We start from the raw sequence: 15,500 nt of genomic DNA on the forward strand, positions 1-15,500 counted from the left end.
CTCACCAAGATCAGCCTATGCAAGAAGGGCCCCTGATATGGCGTAGTCCCCAACTCCCCTCTCCTGTCCTCACCCCTCAGTCCCACGCTGCACTTCCTTTTGTAGCCTACTTGCTTTTGATGGTCTCAGAACAGTAAACTCTCCCACTTCACTCCTCTGTGTTCACAGGCTCACCGTTAATATTTCTCCAGGTATTTTGTCCTTTAGCTCTGTGAACCAAGTGGCCACCTAAGAATGAATCAAAAGCGAGGTACCTATGGGAACCACATGCGCAAAGAACAATGATAAGAACTGAGGTGTTGAATTTAGGATTTAGATGTGATTTGATAGTAACCATTGAGGAGCTGGATGTCTGAAGGAAAGTAGCTTAGACTCATTCTGTGGGATTCTACAAGTCCTAACTAGATCCACCAAGTAAAAGTTACACAAAAGTAGATTTTGGTGAAGGATAAGGAAAAACTTCCTTAAAAAATTTACTGTTACAAAAATCCAGTCACTAGGAGTGCTCAAACAGGGGCCGGATCATTTTCTGTGAGGATTTGGTAAAGGAAAATATTCTACTGGGGAGGATGAGAATTCATTCATTTGTTCATTATTTAATGAATTTTATAGAGCACCCACTGTGTGGATGGTGCCCCAAACAGAGATGATGCAAAGATAAATAAAATATGTTTTATGATTTGGAAGAACACAAAGCCCAACAGAGAACTGCACCTATGAGCAAGTACATGGCCGTCTTGGGTGAGCACGACAATGGAACAGCAGACAGAGTTGCAGCCCACAGCTAGCATCAGTCACAGGCATGCGAGAGAGCAAGCTGTGGGGATTCTAGCTATCTCATTTTATTATGCACTTTATTATATATGTATATGCACACATATATGCTTTATTTTTTAGAGCAGTTTTGGATTCACAGCACAACTGAGCAGAAAGTACATAAGGTTCCCATATATCCCCTCCTTCGACAGATGCATAGGCTCCCCAACTAGGCCCCAGAGTGGTACATTTGCCACAATTGATGAACCTACATTGACACAGCATAATCATCCAAAGTCTGCAGTTTGCCTTAAGGTCATTCTTGGCCTTGCACCTTCCATGGATTTTGACAAATGTATAATGACATGCATTTATTCATACACTGCACTTGGGTAGTTTCACTGCCTGTCCTAAATCTGCTCTGCTCTGCTCTGCCAGTCACCATTATCTTCTCCTCTCAAGCCACTGGCAACCACTGATCATTTTGCCTTTTCCAGAATGTCTACTAATCATACAGTATATCAGACTCCCAGTTTTCACTAGCACTCATCTCCTCCTGAGACTTCATGCCAATAAACTTTTTTCAATGCTTAAGGACATACTCACCTTCAAAGAGTTCATCATTAAATAGCACAGAATTCAGTAAATAAATAAATAAATAAATAAATAAATAAATAAATAAATAATAACAGTCATAAAGTATGATAAGCACTGTAACAGGTGCTGGAGCAAGGTGAAGGAGCTGTTCCCTGGCAGGGAAAGTAAAAGGATCAGTTGATCAAGAAACCCTCCTGCCCTGGCTGGTGTGACTCAGTGAATTGAGTGCTAGCTGGTGAACCAAGGGGATCACTGGTCTGACTCCCAGTGGGGGCACATGCCTGGGTTGCAGGCCAGGTCCCCTGTGGGGGGTGCTTGAGACGTAACCACACACTGATGTTTCCCTCTCTTCCCCTCTCAGAAAGAAAGAAAGGAAGGAAGGAAGGAAGGAAGGAAGGAAGAAAGGAAGGAAGGAGGGAGGGAGGGAGGGAGGGAGGGAAGGGAAGGAAGGAAGGGAGGGGGGGAGAGAGGAAGGAAGGAAGGAAGAGAGAGAGAGAAAGAGAGAAGGAAAGAGAGAAACTGGATGGGAGAGGGCACCTCAATTGAAATTGAAAAACAAGTGGGATTTAGCAAGTTGGAGATATCTGGGGAAAGTTTTCCAAGGAAAGCAAATAATACAAGCAATTACCCGGATGTTAAAAAACAGGTAATTGACATTTTTTTCCAAAAACCAAGAACTGTGCTCCATGTATTTTATTGCATTTAAGTCCCACAACAATCTTGTCAGTAAAGGTCTTTTAACTGAGTCACAGAGAAGTCACTGAGCTGGTAGGGAGCAATCTGGGATTAGGAACCAGTGATGCAGGAAAGGTATACTGAGCTGCTGTACTCTGAGCAGAACCACAGTAAATAGATCCCGGAATCCTGCCGTAGGGCAGTGGCAGATGGGTTGAGACAGTGGACAGACTTGAGTAAAGTACCCTGTGAGTGACTGAAAGGAATGCAGAAGGAAAGTGGGAAATATCAGTCAGGATGCACTGAGTCTCAGAGAACAAAGGACTCAACTGAAAGTGACATAAACCAGAGGCTAGGTGTCTGGGGGAATGTGTGGGGCTCCAGGGTGCCATTAAGGACCATCCCCTACATGCAGGTGGCGCAGCCAGCACGGATGCAGAATGCCTGCCCCACGTTCTGGTTTCACGGGCAGACCTGGCTGTCCCAGCCCTAACCTTTCCGGGCTAGAGCCCAAACAGAGCCTTCCCAACCTGTCCTGAGGCCTGCTGCATCCTGTACATTTAGAGCCCTTAACATGCATCTGTGTGGACACCCCCCATATCGCCTTCTGCTAAGGAGATGGGACATACTATGTGTGGGGCATCTGCTCTGTATGGGACATATTGAGATGTGTTTGTTTAATTTTTTAATATGGAAGGCATTTGAGCTATGTTTAAACACTGAAAGTAAATACCCGATAAAAAGGTAGAGATTGAGGATACAAGAGAAAAGAGATGACCGAGGGCACTACCTGCACTGACTTGTACGAAGGCCTGGGCCCCCGAGTGCTCTCTGCTGTGTGGGGCAGGGGCCCAGCATCTGGTGTGCAGGCGAGACACCCGTGCTCCGGCCGTTGGGACAGCACCTGCTAATGACTTGAAGAACTTCTTTTAAAAAGAGAGGATAATACAATCATTATACTATTCCTTATTATATATATATATATATATATATATATATATATATATGTTTAATATATTCATTATGAGTCCACATGTACTTACCACATACCTTAAGCAATTATCACTGATGGGACCAATTGGTTTCACGGGTACCCCTACTCTTCAACTCTCCCAGCCTGATGGTTTACATATGTACCTATAAATTATTATAATACATATTAAAACTAAATAAAAATTAATAATGATTCCTCAATTTCTTCCAGTATTTGGTTGGTAGAGAATCAGGCTGCCGACCCCAAGCAGAGCCTTTTGGAAGAAAGGAGCAGAGGAGGATTTGTGCTGAAATGCGCATCTGCCCCCTCACTGCCATACTGTTAGGGGCATCTCCCCAACACAGACAAGCCCTGGGCACAAAGTAGGGCCACAGTTACAGCCCTGGCTGGTCCAAAAGTTCAAGTCCCAGGGGTTGACCTGTGGCCAGACTCGGCTGCACTTAATTAATCCATTCGTTCATTAAAGATGCACTAAGCACCTATTCTGTGTCAGGCACTGTTCAAGGCACTGGACAGAGAGAAGTAAACAAATCAGACATGACCCCTGGCCTCGTGGGGCTTCTAGCCTCGCACAGTATGCTCCCTCTACTCCCATGAATAATCCAGCGCTCTTCCAATTGGTGTTCTTTGTTAAGCAGTATTATGACACTGAAGGAACTTTTAAGAAAAAAATTTCATCTAAAATAGCTAGACCTTTTATTAATGTATGTTTATATATTAAAAAATAGAAGCAAACTAAATGTACATTAGTATGGAACCCTTAAGAACACAACTTTTAAAAATGATGAATTAGATCTGCCTGTGTGTGTGTATTACAAATATATACTCAACGTTTGCTTAAGTCAAAGCTTTCAGACTTCAGCATGTATGAGAATGACCTAGAGGGCTCTGCATAATAATAAAGTGGGAGAAATTTTGAGTTCTGAAGGAAATTAAAGGAGAGGGAAAAAGGAGGTAGAGAAAATAGTTAAGGAGAAATGACCAAAGAGACTTTGGAACAAACTTAAATATTCCATTTTAGTTATTTGCTCTACTGTCCTGCATTTGAACCCTTTGAACTGTCTCTAAACTTTTGGTATTGCTTTGGTCAATAGCACTTTGAGGGGTGGAGGGATCCGATGTATTCAATGCAGGGAGACATGGTGCAGAAAAGAGAGAGTACATACAGAGGGTGAGACCCAGGACAAGGAAGGACTGAGCATTTAGCAAAAGCAGAACATAAAAATCAGAGGTGACTAGGAGCCATGGAAGCCCAGGAGTCCCTGGGGAGAAGGAGCTACAAGAGATAGATACTTTTATTCAAATATGATGAAAATGGGTGTGGCCATAAAGCTGGAGGACTGGTGATAACCATCAGCTGATATCCAGCCAGGGGCCCATACTGAGCACAGACAACAAAGCCAAGTGTGACAATGTCGCAAACAATGGGGACAGAGTTGTGGCTGTAGAAGAGGGGTGAAAGAGAAGATAAATAAGAGAACACACTTACTCTCAGAACAGAGCTCTGCCAAATTGTTAAACAGTTTAAGGAGGATACACCATCCTCAATACCGGCAAGGATTTCCTAACCAACAAACAACTGTTTCCAGGTAATAAGGTTGCAATCTATACCTTCATACCACCTGGCATCGTTGGCCAAACAGAACACCAGTAATGTAAGAATTACCTGTGGTAACAGTGCTCTTTCATTGTGATAATAAATTAGCACAGGCTGCAAAGTCAACAACCAGTTAATATTCTAAAAACTATTGCCTCGTAGTGTGTAAAACTTGCTTTTCCACCAGCAACACGATGACTTAGCCTTTTGCGAGAGAAAGAGAGTGTCAGGACTACCCCTGCAATGCCTCCTACAGAGCTAGGTACTTTCACATCTGCTGCTATGGCACCCTGTGCTGCATTCAGTCACAGCACTTATTATAGTATATGTCAATGTCTGATCATTTGTCCTTTTTCTCCAGGGGACTATGAGCAGGTTGGAGTCGGGACTGTGTCTTTCATTAGGCCCTAGCACCTTATATACTCTCCTCAGAGGGACTGTTTTTGTAATGAGTGCATCAAGGACTGTGTGTGTTAGAGTAGCCAAAGAAAACAATACTAGGCCTTAAGAGTTCCTTTCTATAAAATGACAGGGTTGAACTTCACCGTGGCCAAAGTCTCCAGATGTACAGGGCATTATTTGTCTAAGATACTTGATTTGTTTAAATGATTTAGAACTTCTGTAAGTTTTCCCAAGAATCTATCCACTACTGTTGATCCGAGCATTTCTTTAGAGAGGACAGAATCTGAAACCCTGGAGAACAGCACGTCCATCAGGCGCTGGAGAACCCCAAGGCCGTCAGAGACGTGCGGTAATAAGATGGTGATTCTTTGGGGCTCTGCAGTTTCAGTTTCCATAGTAAGTCACTCTAAGTGAAAGAAGCCAGACACAATAGGTCACATATTGTAGGATGAAATGTCCCGACTAGGTAAATACAGTATGTAAATAGGAGGTAAATAGAGACAGAAAGCAGTTTAGTGGTTGCCAGGGCCTGGAGGATGGGGGGTGCTCAGGGGAATGGGGAACAATTGTTTAATGAGTATGGGTCTCCTCTGGGGGCGACGAAAATGGTTTGGAATTAAATAGTGAGAACTGTTTCCCACTATGGTGGATTTACCTAATGCCACTAAATTGTACACTTTGTTATGTGGATTTCACCTGAGAAAAATGAGGCCCTGACAACCTTGAGCTGGGTCAAAATTTATATGAAACTTCACTCCCTGAAGTTAACCAATTACATGGTATTAACTAACTTCAGAAACTTAATAAAGGTCTACTTAAGTATCTTATTTGTACTGGGTTTATTATTTAAAAAATCTCTTGGCTGATATGCTTTAAAAAATAACAATGTTAATAATAGTTAGCATTTATTGTGTGCTTATTATGTTCCAGGTGCTCTTAATTCTCACAGTGCCCTGGGAGGTAGGTCCTGTCATTATTCCAGTCTTACATCGGCTCCAGTTTGCCCACCGGAGCAGCAAGTGGCAAAGGAGGACTCGATACTCTGCCCTGGCCGGTGCGAAGTCTCTGCCCATTGGTAACGACTCTGGGTGCACAACTGATACAGCCCAGGGTGGTACATGCAACTGGTTTGAAGAGACCTTGATTGACAAGATAACCAAGCCCTTTAAATGTTTTTCCAATAGCAAAAATATATCCGTCTAGTTGTCAAGTGAATGAGTACAAAAGACAGGGTCTTGCTGGTGAGCACTCCCCTGAAGGAGGGGACGGCAGAGTTGACCCCATTACAGGGGCCCTCGCCAGAACGAGCCTTGCAAGCTCCAGGTCTCTCGGGAGAGAAGCACTGTGAGAATTCTGCTGACACCTTTTGCTTTCAGACTTTTTAAATGGCACAGATGCTCTGCACCTAGGCCCCTAGAAACTTCTCTAGAAAAGACAAGCGATACACTCTCCACAAAGAAATCCCTGGCAAGATCAGCTGTGTGAACACCATTATATCAAAGAAGCCCTTGCTTATTGGGTAGTTCTGACAAAACACCTTTGGAGATTATATTGTGGGCAAAGTCTTTCTTGATTTTTGAAATGCCATGCCTGAGAAAAATCTTTCATATCTGTGTCCATGGCTATTTATCAGTCCTGGTGTAGACTCTGCTGTATCCTGAGGCGTATATCTTTCACCTACTGAATATGATGCAAGCTTTGGATCTCAGTGTTCTTGCATAGTCCACACCATCCAATGGCAGGTGACGTGACCCTATGGCATGAGCTCTGGGCTTCCATCCAGCAGCAGTTAAATAGTATGCTCTTTCAAGGGGAACTCTTCACGTGCAAAATCCATGCTCCACATCTTTAACTTGTGACTTCCTGCATCCTCCAAAAGTTGTCAGTAGGTCTGAAAATAATCTACACATATCATGGAACATTCATCCATTCCTTGTGCTCAACCGCTTCTGTTGGCCAGAGTTTCTGCTTAGACTGTGGACAATATTTAAAGGAACACACAGTCTCACTAGCTGGGGCCTTTTGAAATATTAAATGTCAACTACTCAAGAGGCACTGGGAGGATTTGATTGGCAACTCCGCAAGCCAGGTGATCCCTTACACATCTCCTTGAATACCACCACACGCAGTGCTGAAACAGAGGGAGCAGAGACCTGCATGATGGAGTGCAGCGCCCTCACGGCAAGTGAATTCCTTCAGTGAAATCCAAATCGGACTACTGACCCATAGTGGGGGTAAGAAGTGGGTCTCAGTCAACATCACGGTAAACAGCACCTCTTGATGTGCCCCAGACTTGCTTCACAACTGCCTACGTGGCACCTCCGTTTCGGTGTCTCAGGCAACTCAGATTTACTATGTGCAAAACTGAACACTGGATTTACTACGTTCCTTCCAGACTTTCCCAATCTCAGTAAATGTCTCCATCGTTCACCCATTGTTCAAGGCAACAACCTAAAGGTGATCTTAAATCCTGTCTTTCACTCACAACCCACATCCAAACCCATCACTAACTCACCTTATCTCTATCTACAAAATATATCCCAAACCTGAGAGCCCTCAGCCTCTTACTTGGGCTCTTAATAGCCTTCTCACACGCCTTCCTGCCTCTACCCTTGCTCTCCTGGCCTATTACACAACCAGAGGCCAGAATGTTCTTTCTAAAACAAATAAAATAAGAATGATAAAATCAGATCTTGTCACCTCTTGCTCAAATCCTTCCAACAATTTCTCATCACACTTTTAATCCTATCAAAAATATTTATTATGGCCTAGCAGACTGCATACCTCTGCAACCACACTGCTGTCCTCGTGAGTCTGTTCTGATTTGACTGGCCTCTCTTGCTTCTTCAAGCTCGCCGAGCACATTTTCATCTCAGAGCCTTCACCTGTGTCGTCCTTTCTCCCTGGAACATTCTTCCCCAGACGTTTGCCTGGCCCACTCCCTTATTTCTTTCAGGGCTCTGCTTACATGTTGCTTTTCAGTGAGGCATTCCCTAACCAACCCATCTGATACAGCCCTCCAGCATTTCTCATCCTTTTACCAAACTTTATTTACAGCATGGATCACTTCTGACATATTTAAATACGTGTTGAATGAAGAAATGAATGGTCTAGCACCCTTACTCGCGACACTAGAGAGTGAGTTTTACCATCTGAAGTTGTCCTACTGTCTGTGACATTGCATCCTTTCCCTCTGCACGCAGTGTATATCCCTCAGACACACTTTCCCTGGCAGTAAAAAGAATGCATGCTTTGGAAACTAAGTCCAAACTAATTACACTAACGTACAATTTCAGGAACATGGGGCTTCACTATGCCTGCCATTTTCAATTTTCAGAGTCTTTTGCTTGTATCTTGCTGCTTCTATATACTTGTGCTTATATCTGATCCTTGACACCCAGCCTCCTGGACAGAAAGGAAACTGGATTGCTGGGTGAATTTTGGAAGTGTGCCGGAACTGGTGAACAAGGAGGCCTGCTGTTGCAGTACGCTGTGGGGCGATGGCCTTCAGCATCCTCTTCATACAGTAGCTTGGAAAATACTGCCATCAGATTTCAATATAAAATCTTAACTGCAGAAAATAATGGGAAAGAATGGCCAATTTTATCTCTGAACATTGAATGAGATAAATTCCCAGCTGCTGTCCTCTATTTTTGTTAGTGGACCCATGTTCTATATAATTAGGATGTAACCATCTAAATACTCAAAGAGTATGACGATTAGTCTCAGTAGTGTCACTACAATATCACCATCTGCAAATGTCATTTTATCGTGTCCAATACCAGTTTTTAGTCAGGTATATCTAAGACACGTAGTAAAAAAAATTGGTAAATTATCCAAGTTCCTTTCACTGTGACTTGGAAATGATACATCTTTATAGACTGAGACCTCATACTGGACCAGGTTTTTTACTGAAAAAAAATTTCAACTTGTGTTGATTAAAAAAAAAAAACATGACGGCACAGAACCACTAACCCCATGATCTCAGAAGGAATGAGAGTAATAACACTGAGTCATAGATTCCCAAAGCATTCAAACATCTTTCCCCTGCAGCAGCAGAATTACAAGACGTTCCACGTGATACAGTTCAAAGGCTTCCAGGGGTCCTGGGTGGAACAGACAAAGACTCAGACCTGAGTTGCACCTTTGAAAGTGCTGGGGTGCTACCAACTGCTCCCCCCAGGTCCTGACCTCTGTGAGAGCAGGGACACTGGGCGCTTTGGATTCAACACCTCACTCAGTTCGTAACAAGGGAGTGACGAGTCACACTCCGGAGCCAGGACTAGCAACTGTTTTAGGGCTGTGTGCATTTACAAGATGAGAAAATAGGCGCAGAAGGAAAAAGTAAAGGATGGAGAGATGGACGAGGGAGAGGGAGTGGCAGAGTGCAAAGGAAGAGCAGGAAAGAAAGAAAGGGAAAGGTGACGAGGTGGGACAGAGACGGGGGAACAGTAGGTGTGCGTGGGATTCTATCAGCACTCCCCTCCACCCCCAACTCTCCCCACCCCTTCCCTGGTCCTGTGGACGGCCTGGGCGGGGCAGGCTGAGAAGCAGGAGAGCTTCAGGCCATGCCCGTGATGTCCAAGGGGCTTCCTGAGACCATTTTTGTCTTCACTCGAATTGATGTTCTTATTTCTCCTCTCTCCTTTTGTTTCCTCTCTGTATATTCCTTGCCCCCACCCCCTTTCTTCTTCACAAACGCACTGGTTTTCTATCATTTGGAATGCCATTCTTGTGCCCTGGAAAAATGTATTAACACATGGGGTGGACATCTACATCTCTGGAGCCACTGTGCTGCAATGGCGGCGCTTTCTTTCATCCCAGGTGGTTGGGACGCCCAAAACCACTTCCCTGGGATGGGCGCCTAAACTTGCCAGGAAGACCTTTTGCCCCAGACCCTTAGTTCCTCTTTCCATGTCAGCCTGATCCCTTCACTAGGTTTGGCGGTTTTTTTCTACCCCAGGGCATTTGGGGCTGGAATGCAGAGTGAACAGTATAACAAGAGCACCAGACAGGCCTGAGATCCAAGGCAAACTAAGTGTCTCCTGGACGCACTCTCTCACCATCAGGAAATGTGGTGTCCTGAAGTGTGAGCTCCCTGGTTTACTGTACTCAAATTCCAGTTCTGCCACTTTCCGACTGGACAGATGGTAGGTAAGCTAATTAAATCTCAGTTTCCCCTTCTGCGGCGGGGGGGGGGGGGGGCGGGGGAGTCAATAACGTCTTCCTCGAGGATTGTTGTGGAGATTCAATGAGATACTTTCTGTAAAGGGCTCAGCACTAATTGTGGCACAATCAATGTGAGTTATCATTGTGCTACTCAGTAGAGGATCGTTGTGAACAGCCTTTACAGAGCAGTGTTCTTGACTGCCTGTGGGCGGGCGTAGTTTCTGCTGTTGCTCTTCCAGAGACCTGGACCAGTTTAAAGCCCGGGAAATGTAACCTGTTAGGACTCAGCACAGCGGGGAATCTAGAGACCCCAGAGTCCATGATAGGTGAAGGGCTGGTCTGTTACCGGCCAAATGCAACAAGCCGGGATTGCTACGGTTGTTTTCCTTAAGAGTGCTGCCAGTTCAGATTGTGAAAGCACTGTGTAAGAGGCTGGGGTTTTACAATCGGGTAAGACAATAAAAATACCTTGTTTGTGCAGTTTCCTGTCGACTTCGGTGTTGATGGGTCCTCTCGGATTAAAAAAAAACCAAGGAAGTATTAATGCCTTCTCTAGCTCCAGCACAATTTTAAGATTTTATATATCCTAAAATGTGATATATATTATCTTTTCTTCTGTCAATATTTATCTAATACTGCCTTCTATCCACAAGCTGAGATAATGCAGGGCCTAGATAGTTTGGCAAGAGAGTGTGGATTTGATATAATCGTCAGCCTGAAGATTCCAGCTATCATTTAAAGAGGTGGGAAATGGTTTGCGGGGTCTCGTGGAGAAACCGGTGGTGTTCTAGGGTCAGGGATGGGTCGCTGGCCTTCTGGGTCGTGCATGCATCAGGCCGACTGAGGCAAACCTTGGCATCCTAGTCATGATGAGGCCTCATCTCTCAGTCCCTCCGGTCTGCATCAGGCTCCTCCCAAGCTCCCAGATCTCATCAGGCTGGGAGCAGTGGCAGGGGAGTGGCGGGCAGTGATTTCTTTCTACCTCATTTCTAGAGGATGGGCTCTTAGCACTCCATTGTATAATAGGTCTGAGAGCCCCCTAGTTACCTGAATACAAACTATACAGAGAGATAGCTATGCATACAGATGAACAGAGGCTAGGAGAAAATTCCTTCATAGGTTAAAAAGCTCATTTTGCAGATGATTTTCTTTCTTTTTATTTTGCTCTTCTTGTTATGATATTATTTATGAAAAAAGACATTTAAAACTCAAGAAAAGGGATAAAACCAAATCCTCTCATCTGCAATGGGTGCTTCTTTTGATGGTGTTCTTTGGAAACAGGAATTTTTCTCCAGAGGCTCTATTTCCATCAGCTTTAGTTAACTTGAACTTCTTATTTTCCCTTCTGAGACTGGTGATGCACATCTCACTGGGTGAAGCTGATTGGAAGCATTAGGGAAATTTGATAACAGAGTTACACAGGCTGAGCTTCATAAACTCCTAGCTCCAAAAATTAGGCCCTGCTGATAAAGTGAGCTCCTGCTGGTTCAGAAAGGACATTCCAGAAAGAACCTAGGTTTGGGGAACTGAGGACATGAGTCACTAACTTGAAAAATCCAGATAGTTCAAACAAAACTTCTTTTTTTTTTTTTTTTCAAACAAAACTTCTTAAGAGCAGGACAAAAAAACATTGAGTTGAAGGAAAATTTTCAATTTCAGATTATATGGTGCTTCCGAATGGAAGTAGCAAAGATTTATTGCTTTTACAATAATAAGATAGTGTCCTCCAAAACAGATGAATAATTGGAATAGTTCATGAAAATAAAGGACATCATAATAAAGCTGGGAAGTTATTTCCTGTTTTTAGTTGGCTTGGCCTGAAGTCCTCACTGCCATAAAAGTGAATGTAGTGTCTAACTTTTTATATGGCTCTCGGAGTCAATTTATGCTATAAACTCATTCCTCTTCAACTCACTCTTACCTAAACCAGATCATTCACAAGGAAGTTTATAGTTGTTGATCTTTCATGGGGTTGATCTTACCACCCACACATTATCTTTGGATATTATCATCTATTTCTATTTTACTCATGTGCAACCTGTATTCTCACTGGAGCTGAGAGTTTGCTATTTAATTTTCCCATTTAAGGACCTCTCTTCCTTCTTCTGATAAATGTCTGCTACAATGGCAAGTTCATTCATTCATTCATTCATTCATTCATTCAACAATCATTGTTGAGTAACACTGTTCTGGAGGAGTGTACACGCTGAGAAAGGAAATAATTACATAAATAATTATACACAGTACACAAACGATTTAAAGCAGGATGTGGCACAAGCTAGAGGAATTTCTAAGAGGATTCTTTTCATCCAGGAAATGAGTTGCAAGATGGGAAGAATATGCTAAGTAAGAGGAACCATATGAACAATGTCAGGAGGAAGACAAGCACAGAATACATTTGGAGTAGGTGGTGAGCCATAGTTGAAGTTTTTGGGCTGAGTAAGGTGCATGCTCAGAGCATTCATTTGGAATTGAAAGGGGAATTCAAGAGTTAAAGATTTTAGCTTCAGCCTTAGTTGATAGGCTGCAGTGATTGGTGCATGTGGAAGGTTGTTATTCCAGGATCTGGGATACATGACCTACCTCTGTGACTCCAGGAGGTTGACAAACAATTCAACCTTTGTGCCCAGGGAGTCTGCAAGTGGTGGAAATGGTATCTGAGCCCCTGTGTTCCAGGGAGGGAGCTCTAAGACGAGAAGTTTTATTGGAGGGTTTGAACAGAGAAGTGACTTGATCTGATTTAAAATGTTATGGCTACTCTGGCTGGCTGAACAATTTTTTGCTCTAGAGATTCTGACTCAACTGGTTTAAGGAAGGGCCTTAGATTTTAAAGTGCGCCTGACCAAGAACCACTGCTCTAGAGTTTGCAACATGTTCTCGCATTCAGTACTTTAACCTGAGTCTCTCAACAACCCTGTGCAATGTGTAGTTGGAGAAACTGAGGCTCAGAGAGGCTTCAGTGACTTTCAAAGGTCCATGGCCTGTAAGGGATATATCTAAGACATTCTGAGAAATTGTGGCTCAGCATTAATCATCCCTCATCTCTGGTCATACAGTGTGGGTGTGGGCGTGAGTGGGGGGGGCTGATGACTCATGAAGAGTATTGCTTTGAAGATACGTGATTTCTACCTACCTACACCTCCAATGGGGAAAAAAGAGATGCTTCCCCTTGCCTCAAGCTACAGTGAGAGGCGCTTTCAGGGAAACACTTGGAGAACTTGACACAAGTCACCTGGGGTCTGGGGGAATACAGGGACCTGGGATCTGATACTTCCTGAGAAACCAAAGGTAAACAGGGACGGAGACACTGGAAACAGGTTGCATTTTTACCAATTGTGGATACATTAGTTTCTCCCAGGGGGAGGCATACTGATGTGGGCAATTGCCTTTGTTATGCACCACAAATAAGATGGATTAGTGGGCTGATAGAGGGCTGATAGATGGATTAGTGGGCTGATAGTGTCTAACTTTTTATATGGCTCTCGGAGTCAATTTATGCTATAAACTCATTCCTCTTCAACTCACTCTTACCTAAACCAGATCATTCACAAGGAAGTTTATAGTTGTTGATCTTTCATGGGGTTGATCTTAGGGCTGAGGGCCAGGGCCACAGTGGGTGGTTTGCCCAGAATGGGCAAATGGATAGACAGAGGGATGGATAGACACGTGATAAATCGAGTATGGCTAAATGTTCCCGGGGATGGTGGGAAAGAATTTTTCTTGAAGTATTTTATTTTATCTTAAGATTTTATTTATTTATTTGTAGAGAAAGGGGAAGGAAAGGAGAAAGAGAAAGAAACATCAATGTGTGGCTGCCTTTCACACATTGTCCAACCGAGGACCTGGCCCGCAACCCAGGCATGCGCCCTGACTGGGAATTGAACCAGTGATGCCCTGGTGCACAGGGGGCACTCAACCCACTGAGCCACACCAGCCAGGGCCCTAAAGCTATTTTAAAAGGGAGTCTAGCTAAGAAGGTGGCAGGGAACCCAAGGGATCAAGCAGAGAACTGAACCCTCAGAGCCCAAGAGCTGAGGGCCAGGGCCACAGTGGGTGGTTTGCCCAGAATGGCATTCGCATATGTCACATGTCTGAGACACCTGAGAGGCTCCGCCGCCCTTCCCACCAAAACCCAGACCTGGAGGAATGAATCTAAATGCTGAATCAGTGAGTAGTTGAGATGGAGGAGGTGGAGAAGAAAAAGGGAAGAAATTTAAAAAACTGGTCTGTGCCTTGTTCGCCTCTGCAACCTTCCGGCCTGAAGCAGGACGGAGCCTGGGAAAAGAAAAAGCTTTACCCTGGAATAAAATTGGCTTGGCATTCACGAAATTTTACCCAGGATAGAAAAGGAAGTGTCCTCAGAGAATCTGAAGGACAGTGGATTAAATATACAGTAAATCTTGTGCTTGCATCCTATTCAAACCTGCTTTATTCATGACATGCACATGCCTAACAAAACCCATCCCTGAATGAAAGAATCCTGATTTATTGTTGTATCACATGTCCGTTTATTCAGTACTTACTGAGCACTTGCTAACGTGCCAGGCATTGGTATAGGTAGTGAGGATGTAACAGGGAATCAGATAAACATTTGATGTAAGTATTGAAGTTTTAAGAGCCACAGGGGGTAATGGTAACGTTCTATATCTTGATTAAGATTTGAGTTACATAGGTACATGCATTTATGAAAGCCAGAGTTCAATATTTATTTACAGTTTTTTCTTTTGAGGTACAATTTATATATAATGACATGCACATGTCTCATATACATGTTTGCTGAGTATCGACAAATGCATGATCGTCACAGCTCTGCCTCCTTCCATTGTCAGCGGATAACCTTGCCTCCTACTTCACTGAGGAAATACAAGCCATGAGACAGGCCTTCCCTCAACTTACACATGTATGTGCAGTCACATTATCCTTCGTTCCTTTTCTTCTGTATCATGGGCAGCCCGCTCCTACTCCCACTGGAGGCCGGTTTCTGCCCCTGGTTTGTACATCCTCTTCACCCCTCTAGGAGGCCTTGCTCTGTTAGATCATCCCTCTCACCCCGAGCTCACATTTCAAGGAATGAGCTGGATTCTCTCTCTTACCTCAGAGTCCTCACACACACCATTTCCTTTTCTTGGAAATACTTTCCTACGTTATGTATTATAATTCTTACTCACCCTTTAGGTCTTTGCTTGAATGCTCTTTATTTAGATGTGACTTCCCTGACCATCTCTCCCACAGCATGGTAGAACCTACTGAACTTTCTTTTTCATGACACTCAGCTCACCTGTAATTTCTTGTTCCATGTATGACTTGCCC

General features: G+C 43.8%; 1 pseudogene; it reads left to right on the forward strand.

Moving 5' to 3' along the window:
* The first annotated feature begins 8,334 nt into the window (after positions 1–8,334).
* Positions 8,335–8,551, forward strand: LOC119057599 (protein kish-A-like; annotated as a pseudogene).
* The last annotated feature ends 6,949 nt before the right edge of the window (positions 8,552–15,500 follow it).

The sequence above is a fragment of the Artibeus jamaicensis genome, unplaced genomic scaffold (assembly GCF_021234435.1).
Source record: "Artibeus jamaicensis isolate MK-2021 breed Jamaican fruit bat unplaced genomic scaffold, CSHL_Jam_final contig_548, whole genome shotgun sequence".
In the NCBI taxonomy this organism is placed as follows: Eukaryota; Metazoa; Chordata; class Mammalia; order Chiroptera; family Phyllostomidae; genus Artibeus; species Artibeus jamaicensis.